The 14080-nt window shown below is 40.1% G+C and overlaps 1 long non-coding RNA gene across 1 annotated transcript in view; it reads left to right on the plus strand.

Moving 5' to 3' along the window:
* The first annotated feature begins 422 nt into the window (after window positions 1-422).
* LOC113622810 (uncharacterized) overlaps window positions 423-14080 on the plus strand; it is a 53820-nt gene continuing 40162 nt past the window's right edge. Inside the window, exons 1-2 of the long non-coding RNA XR_003433667.1 lie at window positions 423-6466; window positions 8701-8785. This is a non-coding gene — a long non-coding RNA (uncharacterized LOC113622810). The remainder of the gene's footprint in view (window positions 6467-8700; window positions 8786-14080) is intronic.

Genomic DNA, 14080 nt, shown 5'->3' on the forward strand with positions numbered 1-14080 from the left:
AAGCAAACAAATCAAACCTCTCTTGCTGGATTATTATAGTGTGAATGGTCTCATTTAATAGTTTCAACCAAAGGAAGGGATAAATTACTGACACATGTCTTAAATTCAGGGACCCCTAACCTAGGTAAAAACCCTCAAGCAAATCAATAGACTCCTCTAAACTTCTGGGAGGTTGCTTCTCTGAGACCTCTGAAGAGACCCAGATAGTGAGACTGAACAGGATTTAAAATCTTGAAGGGAACTGGTAAGAAGTCGCAGGAGGGCTTCCCTGGTGGCGCAGTGGTTGAGAGTCCGCCTGCCGATGCAGGGGACACGGGTTCGTGCCCCGGTCCGGGAAGATCCCACATGCCGCGGAGCGGCTGGGCCTGTGAGCCATGGCTGCTGAGCCTGCGCGTCCGGAGCCTGTGCTCCGCAACGGGAGAGGTCACAACAGTGAGAGGCCCGCATACCAAAAAAAAAAAAAAAAAAAGAAGTCCCAGGAATAGTTCTTGGTATGCATAGAGGTCACAGATAAAGAACAGGCCTGGCACTGCACAATTGATATGATCTATATGTAAAGAGTTGAAAGTGTATGTCTTTTTCCCTGAATCATTATGACAAACAGTGATAAGGATTTCAGTCGACACTTTGTAGCCTGCTTTTCCTGAATGAAGATATATTTTTCTTTTCTATTTTTCACGAGATGTTGCATTAGGAATAAGTATCAAGTGAGGAGGTATTTCTACCATGGGGATAGTTTAATGGGATTTCTTGGTAAGCTTGGTAAGTATTTTTATTTCCTCTTTGCATGGGTTATGAAAGTACCATAGACACTCAGGATTATTTTAAAAGGTGATTGGGTTGATTTTTCTCTCTGGATAAAATATTGGCTGTGTGTAATTCTATATAATTATAACAACCAGCCTGAATGTCTGGGTTGGGAGATAATCATTGTAAGTATAAAGGAGATGTTCAGATCATACTCTTGACGGGCTGTTTGCTAGTGTTAAGCAGAGGTATTCCTATGATTTGAGTGACCCCTGGAGTTGGAAATGGGTAACAGGCCCAGCAAGAGGTCAGGTTAGTAGATGAGGAAACATTCTTAGAAACAAGGTGAGGAAGTAATATATTTTGTTTCAGAAAAGGGAGGGGAAAATGAAGAAAAGTAGAGTCATAGAAAACACAGAGAAGGAAATCAGTAGTCCATAGTGACATATTAACAATCTTACAAGGAAGGCAGTAGGTTTGATTGGATATAATAAAGTTCTAGTTTTGTTTCATTGTCTTGGGTGGAATTTGCACTTCTGAAGTTGTCTGCTTGATCAGAAAGGTCTCCGATAACCTGTTTGTGCCTTGAAGCCATCTGCTTCTGGAGGCTTCTTTGGTTAGCCTCAACTTGCAGTCTGTCATGGGAGTGAACGTCCATTGGTCTGAGTTGGAAGTTCCTTTTCATTGTGACATATTACACCCTGGGTAGACTTCTGTAGCTGTTGTCAAGAGGACCTGAAATGGCTCCTTTCAGTAATTTAAAGCATTTTTGCATCTATATCACTTAGTATTTTCTGCAAAACAAACCACCCCCAGACTAGGTGGCTTAAAACAACCATTTATTTATTTATGATTCTGTGGAGCAATTTGGCTGGGATCAGCTGGGATAGCTTTGCTCTGCTCTGCTCCTCATGGTGTTGTCTGGCCTTATACGCGCATTATAGTCCGCTGATAGTTGATGGTCTCATTCACACATCTGGCGGTTGCTGGCTGTTGGCAGGGCAACGGAGGTAACTGGGCCCATCATCTAGCAGGCTAGCCTGAGCTCATTCACGTGATATTGGTTGAGAGTTCCTAAGAGCAGCAAGAGAGGGCAAACTCCAATGTGCGAGCAGTTTTCAAACCTCTGCTTGGGTCATGTTGTTAATGCCTTGTTGGCCAAAGCAAGTCATTTCCAAGCCCAGACTCAAAGAATAGAGAAATAGTCTCCATCTCCTTATGGAAAGATCTGCAGTCACATACAAAGAAGCATGCATATGGGATGGGAAGAATTTGTGGCCATTTTTGCAATTAAACACACACTGATATCTTTTCTGGTGAAGCTGGTCACTGAGCTAGGAGTCATACAAAGATGTGGATGATGTCTCTTTTGGAAAGGTGGCTTGTGCATGTTGAGCATAAGACAGTACACTAGATTGACTTCTTACAGTATTCAGCTAGATCTGCATGCAACAAAATAGAGTGATTGGTGGCATTTTTCCCAATCACATAGGATATCCTGTAATGATGTCCTATGGAAAACAATCTGTATGAGCTCTGAGGAGGTGATCATGTGGCCGTTAACGATACTGACAAAACATTAGACTAAGGCAGATTAAGGATTTTTGATAGTTTAGGAGTCAGCAAATTTTCTCAGTGAAGGGCCAGATAGTAAATTTTATATCGGCTTTGAAGGCCAAATATAATCTCTGTCACATATTCCATATTCTCTTCCTCCTCCTTTTTTCTTTTTAAACAAAATTTTAAAATACGTAAGAAACACTTTTTTAGCTTGTGGACCGTATGAAGAGTCTGTAGGCCAGATCTGTCCCATGGGCTGTAGTTTGCCAACCCCTGATTGGGACAATTTTATCTTCAGTGTCTCATTTATTCTTTCTACCTTTCCTGCATGGGGAGTACAGTTTTTATGTTAGGAGAGAAACCCTGCAGAGTTCCTATATGATTGTTACAGTGAAATGAATTCCACAGTCACTGGGTAGGAAAGTAGGCATTCCCCATGCTAGGAACACAAAGTCTAACAACTGTAACATCTGTAGCTTCTCATCAAGGAATGGGTTTTTCCATCCTGAAAACTTACAGACTACTGATAGTAAATATAGCCTAGAGACGTGGGTAGTTGTATAAAATCGGTTACTAAATGTTCAAAGGGCCTTGAGAAGGAGTTTCTGTATTTTGTCTTGACCCTCTCGGGTTTACCTGGGTTATGTTAGCACAGGTAAGATGTAATTTTACCACTTCCTAGTCAAACTTTGAAAATTTTTCCATTATTTATCTACTGTGGAACTTGATTTGTTCCTGATGTAGAAAATCATGGGAAATTTAATTAGCATCCACTGCTTGGATCGTGGTACTCCCGAGCAGTTGTCAGGAGATTCTCAGAACCCATCTTTATGGAGAAAATGTCCCTGTAATTGCCAATATTGTTTTTCAGAAGTTTGGGTTGACTGTTATGAGCCAATTATAGCGAGTCTAAACTGAGCCAGTTTTCCTTCCCAGTTTGGTGGGGATACATGTCAATTTGGTAGAACTCATAGTTGGGGTAATAAAAGCTGCTTGTTAGAATGTGAGTTAGCAAGGGCATTCATTGGTTTCCGGAAGAAGGTATTGTCTATGAGTATCTCCCTTAACTGACAGGTGTTTTTCAATATCGAATAGCTTTTAGTGAATCATTAATATCCTTACCATTTTCATTAAGGTATCTTAAGAAACCAAAAATCCCCTTTTTTTCCCATAGCATCCCAAAGTTATGAACAATTCCAAATTCATATATATCTGTTTAATGTTTACCATTTCTCCATTTGCCAGAGTGCAAGTCAGAGAAATCAGTTCATTCACATGGGCAGATTGAACATTAGGCAAAATGGAGCACTTTGGTAGCTGCATGTTCAGTGGTGGCAGTGTATCCTGCTCAGGAAGTGCCTTTATCCTTTCTAAGATAAGAGCCATCTACAAACAGACTTAAATTAGAATTGACTAAGATTTGACCTGGGCATTCTTATGTATATAGTTTTTGCTTTTTCCTGAAGTATATAATTTACACAGAAAATTGCTCATCCTGAAGAGCTCAGTGAATTTTCACACGTGTATACATACCTGTGTAACTACCTCCCAGCTGGAAATAGAACATTTCCTAGCACTTCAGAAGGTTCCTTTGTGCCCCCTTCCCAGTTAAAACATACCCCTTCTTGTCCAGAGGTAACCACCTTTCTGACTTCTACCACCATCAGTTAGTTTTGCTTGTTCTTGAATTTCGTGTAAGTGGAATCATACAGTGGATAGTCATTTCCTTTTGTCTGCTTTTGTGCAGTATAATGTCTCTGAGTTCATCAATAGTTTGTTATATTTATTGTCATGTGGCATTCCATTGTATATATATTCCACAATTAATTTATTTATTCTCCTTTTGACGGACACTTGAGCTATTGCTACTCTTAATTCTGAATAAAGCTGCTATGAATATTATTGTATCCTGGTGGACAGATGCACTAATTTCTCTTGGGTATTTTTCTAGGTAATAGGGTAAGCAGATGTTTATATTTAGTAGGATTTAGGCATTCTTAATCCCCAAGATATCATTAAACAGTCATGGATTCCTCTTCATCTAGAAGGGGAAGTGAGTGGTGGAATTAAAATGTGAATGACGTTAAGCTGCGATACGTGAAGTGCACAGTGAAGAATTTCCTAAGCCGTACAGCAGCTGACAGAGAAAAGCTGAGTGTTGCCTCTAAGTATCAGGGATTGCACAGCACATGGAATGCAGAGTTAGTGCAGAAGTAAGCGCTCATCAGCCTAGAGCAGAAGCTTTGATCAATTAGATGCTGCTGCCCTCATATGCGGGCAGGGAGGGTGGGTTGTGACTCCAGATCAAAAGAGTTGTTCAGATAGGCAACAGACTTCTGGTGTGAACCTCACTACTAAATTAACACACCTAGGGCTCGCTTCGGCAGCACATATACTAAATTAACACACCTATTAGGCAACCTTGTCTTCCCTGAACGATTAGAAGGGTTTGGCACAATTAGGGACATGCAAAGTATAGAGTTGCTGTGGGGAGCTTCTACCTTAGGAAGGGTTCTGGATTCATGTTTTAGTACTCTTGTTTGGGCAATCCTGAATATCCTCTCAGTTGTTTTTGAGTTTAGGCGCTTGAATATAATGGAATAGTTTTTATTTTGGAGGAGGACAGAGAGTGTCTGCCTATAGACAGATCATGACCAAAATTAAGTAGTTTCATATTTTATAGTTAGTTTGTAGTTACAAGTTTTCAATTATGTAGACCAGAATTACATAGAATTGTAGCTTTTCTCTAGACGCTTTGTGTCCTTTTTCAGTCAATTTTATTAAGAGATATTTGAAGCCTTCCTGTGAACAACTCGGATCAGGAGAACACAGCAATAAATTATCTACCTGTTGTATTAGAGTGGATTCTCATGGGAAAATGGAATCATTAAGGTAATTTACTTGGACACTGAGAAAAATATGAGGGTGATTCCATAAGTCCTCAAGCCCCATGGTATTTGCACATGTCCTCAAGCCCCTCAAGTCCTCAAGCAAGAAAGCAACCAATTCTTCTTAACTACTGGTTGCTAAAGAATGCTGCACATATATCCACTGCCATAAAATAATTACTTGTAGAGGGAATGGAGAACAAGGTAGTATTTGGGTAGGAATATGATGAATCTAAGAATCATAATTCTTTTGATTTCTCTGAGGTCTTAAATCAGTAGCATTTCCCATTAGGTTTATTAATTAGCAATGTGAGCATTGCAAGGACTGGTGCAGCAGAATTAGCCCATGTTCTTAAAAAATGGCTTTGAATACGAGATCCTTCAGGTTTGAGTAAGTCTTGGGTAATTTAGGCAGGTGTTTATAAGGATAGATCTGAATCTTAATAGGGTCAGTATTAATAAGCATAGCCCTTAGCCTTTGGATATGGTTCTTATTCCTAAGCTATGGCCCTTCTAGGATTTCAGTGGAATGTTCAAATTGTTTACCGGGCTCCTCTCAATTGGAGGGACTCTGTCTTTCCAGTATTAGGCAACTGTTGACATCTCTACTCAGCTCTTTCATACTTCCAGCTGTTGCTCTCCACTGGATCCTTGGATTTTCACCCAGCACGTGTCAGGAGTCAGCTAAGGATTTGAGAGTTTGTATGAAAATATTGCAACCCCCATCTGTGGCTCTCTTCTTTATGGACTTTCCCTGACCAATATTCAGCCTTTCTGAGAGCCCTGAACACTGGTCCTGACTTCCAAGCCCAGCAAAACTGCCCCTTTGCTTGAGTGTATCCTCCACACATTGGGAAGTACCCCGGATAAATGTGGATCTCAACAAGTGTGTTTTCCTTCTTTCAAGGTATGAATGTTCTCTTGTTCCTGCCTGTTTTTGGTTCCTCTTCAGTGCCTTCAAATGACTGGTTTTTATATTTTGTCCAGAGTTTGTAATTGTTACTGGCAGGAGGCTTAGTCTGTTATAAATACTTTACCATTACTAGAAACCAGAATAGGAGCAGCAGTAAAATGGTGAGTGAGAGGTAGCCAGACCTTCATTTTTTAACCTTCTCCTTCCTTCTGTCTCCCCTCTCTGCCATCAATCTTTCCACCACTGACCCTCACCTAGAAAGGCCCTGGACCTCAGTAAGAAGAAAGGAACAGAATAGGCTATTGGCATGAAGGGGTGGCTCAAGAATTTGGGGAAGAAAGATGATCTCCCTCTGCAAGTAAGTCTCCTCTCATCAATGATATCCTGAAAACACTAGAGTGGTTCCAAATCTGGCTCTGCACAGTTTAAAAACCAAGATGCACAGGCCCCACTCCACACCCACCAAATCAACAGTGGGTGGAAGGGCCAGGTGATTCTGATGGTTAGTCAGTATTGGGAACCATTACCAGAAGAGGCAGGACTCATGTCTCTTGAATGAACGAGTGAATGAATGCATATGCACAACGGGCGATGGTGAGGTCATTCCCACAAGTTAAAACTGCCTGCTCTTCCAAGCCCTGGTCTCCAGTATACTGAGTTGTTGAGGGCTTGTCCGAGTGCTGTGGAAAGTAGCAGCCAGAGTGTGTTTTGACAGTGATATATGATGCCTTGCTTCACGGGAAATAGTTCAGGAACAGCCAGGAAGTCTGAAGTCCACTGAGAATGTGTTAAATGTGAGGTGTCCTGTTAGGTTTCTCAGTCTCTCAACAGTCTTGAAATTTGTTTGTCCTTGTTCCAGTTTATATGCTCCTGAAAAAGGCCTTTTATTGTCCTGCGTCTGTCACTTAAAGATATCCTTAACTCAGGAAACAAACCTCACTTATCTTTAGAAGTGTTTTACTTGGATCAAAAAGCAGCTGAATACAAATGCTTTATGATGCCTGAAAAACAACACCCAGAGGCACAGCTCTAAAGCGACTTTGAAATCCTCCCCTTTTAATACGAATCTTTCTCCTTCGGGAGGATAATTTTTTGAGAGGTAATAATCTGGTTCTTGGTATCAACCCAAGACCCTCTTGCTATTAATTGTTGTAAACAAAGCTCTTGCTTGTAAGATGAACATACATCAAGTTTCAGGGACTTTAAGCTTCCCAATAAGAAAAGGGACGATTTGCAATGAATTAATAGCCTCATTCTGTGACCACATTGGAGGACTTTGGTTTAGGGCAGGCAGACCATCCACCAAAGGGCTTACTTGGGGTAAAAAGATGTGGTTCCCATCCTCCAAGTGCTAAAGATGGTATAAGTTGTCCCCTAATAGATTTCTAGAAGGTACATTGTTATATCTTCACTTTTACTGCAAGTTTATTGCAGTAACACTAATCAATGTGTGTGTGTATTTGTGTTGTGATTTTTCTCTTCTGAAACACAATCAATAAACCAGTTTTGTTTTTAGTTGGTTCTCTTTTTTCTTGCTGCACATTCACATCTGGATTTTCTCTTTTGGAGTGTAACTTCCTGTGAAGCAGCAATGATGATTTTAAAGAAAAAATGAATATAACACCTAGCATAAAGTCGTAGTCCTTTAATATACAAAAGTTTTTTGATACTTATTAATGATAATCATATGCACCATTTGGGCGCCTTGTGAAATCATGGACTATGAAAGCAGAGCTCGAATTGTACTTCTTTGCCACCTATTTTTCCAATAGAAAAGACAACTAGGTGAAAGAGAGTATCTATTTAGAAACTTTATCAACATATTTTCTTTTTTTTAATTGAAGTATAATTGATTTACAGTGTTTCAGGCGTACAGCAAAGTGATTCAGTTATATATATTTATTTATATATATATATATATATATTCTTTTCCAGATTCTTTTTCATTATTGATTATTACAAGATACTAAGTATAGTTTCATGTGCTGTACAGTAGGTCCTTGTTGTTTATCTATTTTATATAACATACTTTCTTTTTCATGTTAGAGTTTTCTAAAGTTTTTGCCCAGCATTATTATTTTATTTGATTTAATCATCCACATGGAATAGAGAATTAATGAGAAGGAAGAGAAGTGGAAAAGAATTAAAATGTGTTTTGGGCAACCAAAGAATTTAAAATGTATACTTTAAACTCAAATTGCATTGATCCTTTTCATATCTATTTGGACATAAAGTTTATGAAGGGGCCCCTAAATTCCTTGTTTTTATGGGATTCTTCCTTAATCTTCTCCCCTTTTTTCCTTTCTCCCTTAGAATGCTAAATGTCCTCCTTCTATGGAGACTAAATTAGGTGCATCTTGAATTCATTTCTTAGAACATAAGAAGTCTTTCTCTTCCCCATAAGCTGTCAGTACCATTTATATTTTAAATGAAAGGCAACCCTTTTCCTGAAGGAGGAACTCCAACTTTCTTTAGGGATTATCTAAACAATGTCACGTGTCCTCTTTTCTCTGCTCCATCTTCACATGAGAAAGCATAAATCATGTAACCCAACAAATAAACACAACTGACATGTTATTTCTTTTTCTATAGAGACATCAGCTCTTTAATCTCCTATTTCTTGTGAGCAGGCCTACTTTGGAGGACTGAAATCCTAATGTATACACAATGGTATTCTGTAAGTAAGAAGGGAAACTCTAATGGAACAGTATGTTAGAGAAATTTAATGTAACATGACTACATGAATACCTCTTGCTGTTTTGCTTCTCTCATCCCGTTTGGCTATAAAAACCAGAAAGCATTCCTGCAGAAAGGAAAAGAACAGCTAGCTAAGAAAGTCTAACCGTGAAGGGCTGGCAATGCTCAGTGCCAAGAACCTGAGACTTTCTTTCAAGCATGATGTTTCATTGTTAAGGTTTTATAAGAAGTTAGCTTTAACCTATTAAGAAAAGGGTGATTTAGAAATTGGGGGAAAAGGAACAATTTTCCCCCATTCATTCTTCTCTAGTATAAACAAGGTATGAGGCTAATGCTTTCTTGGCATAACATGAAGCTCTGAACTAACAAAAGAGTGCAATTAAAGCTCACCTGGCCTCAGAGGTCTTCTTTCCATAAAAGTTAAACTCTAATGATTGGCACTCAGTGGCCAAGATTGGCTCAGGATATTGGCAGCATATTTAATTGATACAGAGCAGTTCTACCAAAATAAAAGTCATTAAACCAACTGGAGGAAACTTAAGAGAGGAGCAGCAGGGAGATCCTCTTTACATATTTTTTTTAAGGGTGAGCCCTGTGGATGGGGTCTGCTGGTGCGAATGTTTGGTTTGTGAGCCTCTCAAGGCAATCCAGGGGTATCTTTAGGAGGCTGCTTCAGAAAGACCAACAACGTGAATCTTGTTCCCAAAGAAAATGGGTTGTGCTGTGATTTTTTTTAAATTTATTTTATTGAAGTATAGTTGATTTACAATGTTGTGTTAGTTTCTGGTGTATGGCAAAGTGATTCAGTTATACATATATATTCTTCTATACATTCTTTTCCATTATGGTTTATTACAGGATATTAAATATTGTTCCCTGTGCTATACAGTAGGACCTTGTTGTTTATCCATCCTACATATAATAGTTTGCATCTGCTAATCCCAAACTCCCAATCCCCCCTCCCCCACCCCCTCCCCCTTGGCAACCATAAGTCTGTTCCCCTATGTCTATGAGTCTGTTTCCTATGTCTATGAGTCTGTTTCTGTTTCATAGATAAGTTCATTTGTGTCATATTTTAGATTCCACATATAAGAGATATCATATGGTATTTGTCTTTCTATTTCTGACTTACTTCACTTAGTATGATAATCTCTAGGTCCATCCATGTTGCTCAAATGGGCATTATTTCATTCTTTTTTATGACTGAGTAGTATTCCATTGTATATATCTACCACATCTTCTTTATCCATTCATCTGTCAATGGACATTTAGGTTGGTTCCATGTCTTGGCTATTGTAAATAGTGCTACTATGAACATGGGGGTGCATGTATCTTTTTGAATTATAGTTTTGTCTGGATATAAGCCCAGGAGTGGGATTGCTGGGTCATATGGCAACTCTATTTATAGTTTTTGAGGAACCTCCATACTGTTTTCCACAGTGGCTGCACCACTTCACATTGCCACCAACAGTGTAGGAGGGTTCCCTTTTCTCCACACCCTCTCCAATATCTATTGTTTGTAGACTTTTTAATGATGGTCGTTCTGACCCATGTGAGGTAATACCTCATTGTAGTTTTGATTTGCATTTCTCTAATAATTAGTGATGTTGAGCATCTTTTCATGTGCCTCTTGTCCATCTGTGTGTCTTCTTTGGAGAAATGTCTGTTTAGGTCTTCTGCCCATTTTTTGATTGGGTTGCTTGTTTATTTGTTATTGAGTTGTATGAGCTTTTTGTATATTTTGGAAATTAAGCCCTTGTTGGTTGCATCATTTGTAAATATTTTCTCCCAATCTGTAAGTTGTCTTTTCATTTTGTTTATGGTTTCCTTTGCTGTGCAAAAGCTCATAAGTTTAATTAGGTACCATTCATTTATTTTTGCTTTTATTTCTATTGCCTTGGGAGACTGACCTAAGAAAACATTGGTACGATTTATGTCAGAGAATGTTTTGCCTTTGTTCTCTTCTAGGAGTTTTATGGTGTCATGTCTTATATTTGTCTTTAAGCCACTTTGAGTTTATTTTTGTGTTTGGTGTATTTTAACTTCATTGATTTACATGTGGCTGTCTAACTTTCCCAACACCACTTGCTGAAGAGATTGTCTTTTCTCCATTGTATATTCTTACCTCCTTTGTCGAAGATTAATTGACCATAGGTGTGTGGGTTAATTTCTGGCCTCTGTATTCTGTTCCATTGAGTCATATGTCTGATTTTGTGCCAATACCACACTGTTTTGGTTACTGTAGCTTTGTAGTATTGTCTGAAGTCTGGGAGGGTTATGCCTTTTATCTTGTTTGCTTTGGTCCAAGTGATTCCCAACTTTCAACCAATAGGGAGCAGGCAGTGGAGCAAGGCATTCTGGGACTCAGGTTTGGTGTGGTAGCTGCACTGATAGCATCTAGGAGAGCCAAGTTGCTTTGTGTGGAATAAATGAATCCCCTGTAACAAGCAGATAAAATGAACTCTTTTTCCCAATCCAAGGCTAGATAATGGGTGGTAAGTATGCCTCCATTCTACAGTGAGGTACTAGACCCTCATGGAGGACCAGCAAAGGGAGTGGTGATAACCTGACCCCAACACTCACCTCAAAGATAGAAAAGGCTGATGCTAGATATTAGAGAGAACCTAGGCAGTTGGGTGTGTTTTCCCCCCAAGCAATATATCACCTGAGCCACAGTAGCCTGTAATGTATGGCTTTAATATATTACCAAGGGAAAATGTTCCAGTGTGGGTGGTGGTGAGTTTGATGGGGCCCAGCACAGGAAGCTTCAAGGAGACCACTTGGAAACCTTGTTGTGTCCTGGGAGTTTGAGGAACCCCCTGGACTATTGTCTCAGGAATGTAAAAGTGAGATGCTGTGGCTATTACCCTGATGCAGCAAGGAGAGAGAGCGAGAGCAACTGTGATGTATCAGGAACTAGCTACACTTCCCACCAAGGGGGAGGGGGAAATTCCAGGGATATGTGAGTGGTTTTTTCTTGGACCAGAAGTAGGCAATGTGGGAGAGAGCCCTGCTGGAGGCATTTTGCATCTTCCCAGAAGGATGAACTAGAGGGGTGATGTGACCCCATCCAGGGTTGGACAATGGAATTCCCTGGGGCTGAGAGGAAGAAAGAAAAACAACCAGCCAGAGGGAAATGCATTACACACATGAAGAGAATTATAGTCTAATGTTCCCACTGTGATCTCTGAAGAACTCAGAAATGCACCACAAGAAAGGAGGTCAGCTTGAACCATTCACCCAATTTAGGGAGCATCAGCTTAAGATAGCTATACAGCAAGAGGAGATCCACCCCAGGTGATATTGGTGTCAGTCAAGTAAGATCTTTTATGCTGCTGTCCCCTCCCCCTCCCCCATTCTACAACCTTTCAGGAGGCTGGGCATCCTAGTGAGTTGGGGAGAGCAGAAGTGGGAGAAACAGAAAAAGAAATAGAGAGGAATCTTCCCCACTGCAGGTCTTCCTGCTGCAGAGCCCTGGTCTTTGAGAGGGGAGAAGGTTTGACTTTAAATGCAGTTCAGAATTCTCACAGTAACACTGGGCATTTCGATTTTTGTGATTTTTTTTTTTTGTCATTGTCAGTGATCAGAGGATTTTTTGTTAACTAGGAATGAGTGGATAGCTGTGAGTCCTTGTATTACTTGTGATTTTACTTATTATCTAAGAATTAATAGTAATATAATAATTAATCATGCTATTATGCTATTATCATGTAAGAGTGAGTGGATAAGCTGTGGGCCCACATGAGGTGTCATCTGGGGGTCAAGGAACAATGAGCCTCAGACAGTGAACTTGAATGGGACTTGAACAGGAAAAGAGGTATGTTCTGGTTGACCAGCGCATGAGTCAGTTCTGCTCAATCAACATGCCAGGCAGAATTAGGAAATTACTTTATAAAAGAAGATGTTTCCCATCCCTCTTCCTCACCCTGACATAGATATTTTATGCTCCTGAAGTGCATTTTGGGTAAATAAACAATCAAATAAATGGTTTCTGGAGCAGCTAAAAACATCATTAGAGAATTTAGTGTTCATGAAAATGAAGGGGAATACACAGCCTCTTCAAGGTTCACAGACTATGTTAAATGTTACTTTGTCCAGGATACAGGTATGTTTCATAGCGATCATCCTCCCAGTGGGTAAGAATCTGGAAATAAAAATTAATAGGACCATTTTTATGCAGTAAGAGAGACATTATGTGTAGAGCTATTGGTGGCAGGCACATGGCCACTTTAATAAAGTCTCACTTTAAACATCCACCAACACTTGATGAGATCACTTGTATGTTTTTTTTAATGGTGTGTTAAGTTCTAAAATATCCAGTTGGTAATCTGTTTCTGAAGTAGGGCTCTTCAGAGCACGACAAGGTAATCAGTTCAGAATAGCAAAACTCTGCTGGCTAGTGCAGCTCTCTGAGGTCAGGTGGAACATCGGCTCTTGAAGAATGTAAACTGGTGAAATAAATTGTAGATAAAGATAAACTTGTTCATGCAGGAGGAGGAAGGAGACTAACAAAGCTGCTCAACTCTTGAAAAGCATCATTTCTCAATGCGGTCTATGGAGTCTTTGGAAGGAAATGGTGATTAGTACAAAGGCTGCAGGGTGTCTGATAATTAACGTTTTATTTAGGTTCTTATTTGATTAATGTCTGTTCATCCACTTAGCTTCCTGAGAGCAAGAACTCCTTGTCTCTCAGATTTAAAATGCTGCCCAGGCCTACAATCATTTGGCCTCTTTTCTTTTTCTTTCATTGTCAAGGGTATTTCCCTGGGAAGGACATCATCTACTGTCTCTCTCATCAACAACTCCCTCTACTAGGCCACACACGCTGCCCACCTTCGCGTGTCTCTCTCAGGGCTTGCGGGTGGGGGTAGTGGAGGGGTGTGCAGGCGAGGGGCTCCTGCACACACAGGCCTGCGGCAGCTTGGATACACTCGGGAGACACTGGCCCTTTGCGGCAAATCCAGAAGTGGTAACTGACCTCTAGTGAATATCCCTTTTATTTTGGTTGGTCAGTTTTTCTGGTAGAACATACTTCAAATTGCAGAGAAATGTAAGCCTTCTTACACTGTATCAGGGCGGCTTGGTACAGTGAGAAAATAAAATGCAGAAAAGCGCCAGGGTTTACTCTTTATCCTGGGGCCCCTTCTTCTTCATGTCAGCACTGACAACTCTGTCAGGCTACTCTCCATTTCAAGAATAGTAAACAGACTGTGGGGTGTGTGTGTGTGTGTGTGTGTGTGTGTGTGTGTGTGTGTGTGTGTGTGTGTGTGTGTGT

This window comes from Aethalodelphis obliquidens, unplaced genomic scaffold (assembly GCF_003676395.1).
Source record: "Aethalodelphis obliquidens isolate GAN/ISIS:26980383/991018 unplaced genomic scaffold, ASM367639v1 scaffold10, whole genome shotgun sequence".
NCBI lineage: Eukaryota > Metazoa > Chordata > Mammalia > Artiodactyla > Delphinidae > Aethalodelphis > Aethalodelphis obliquidens.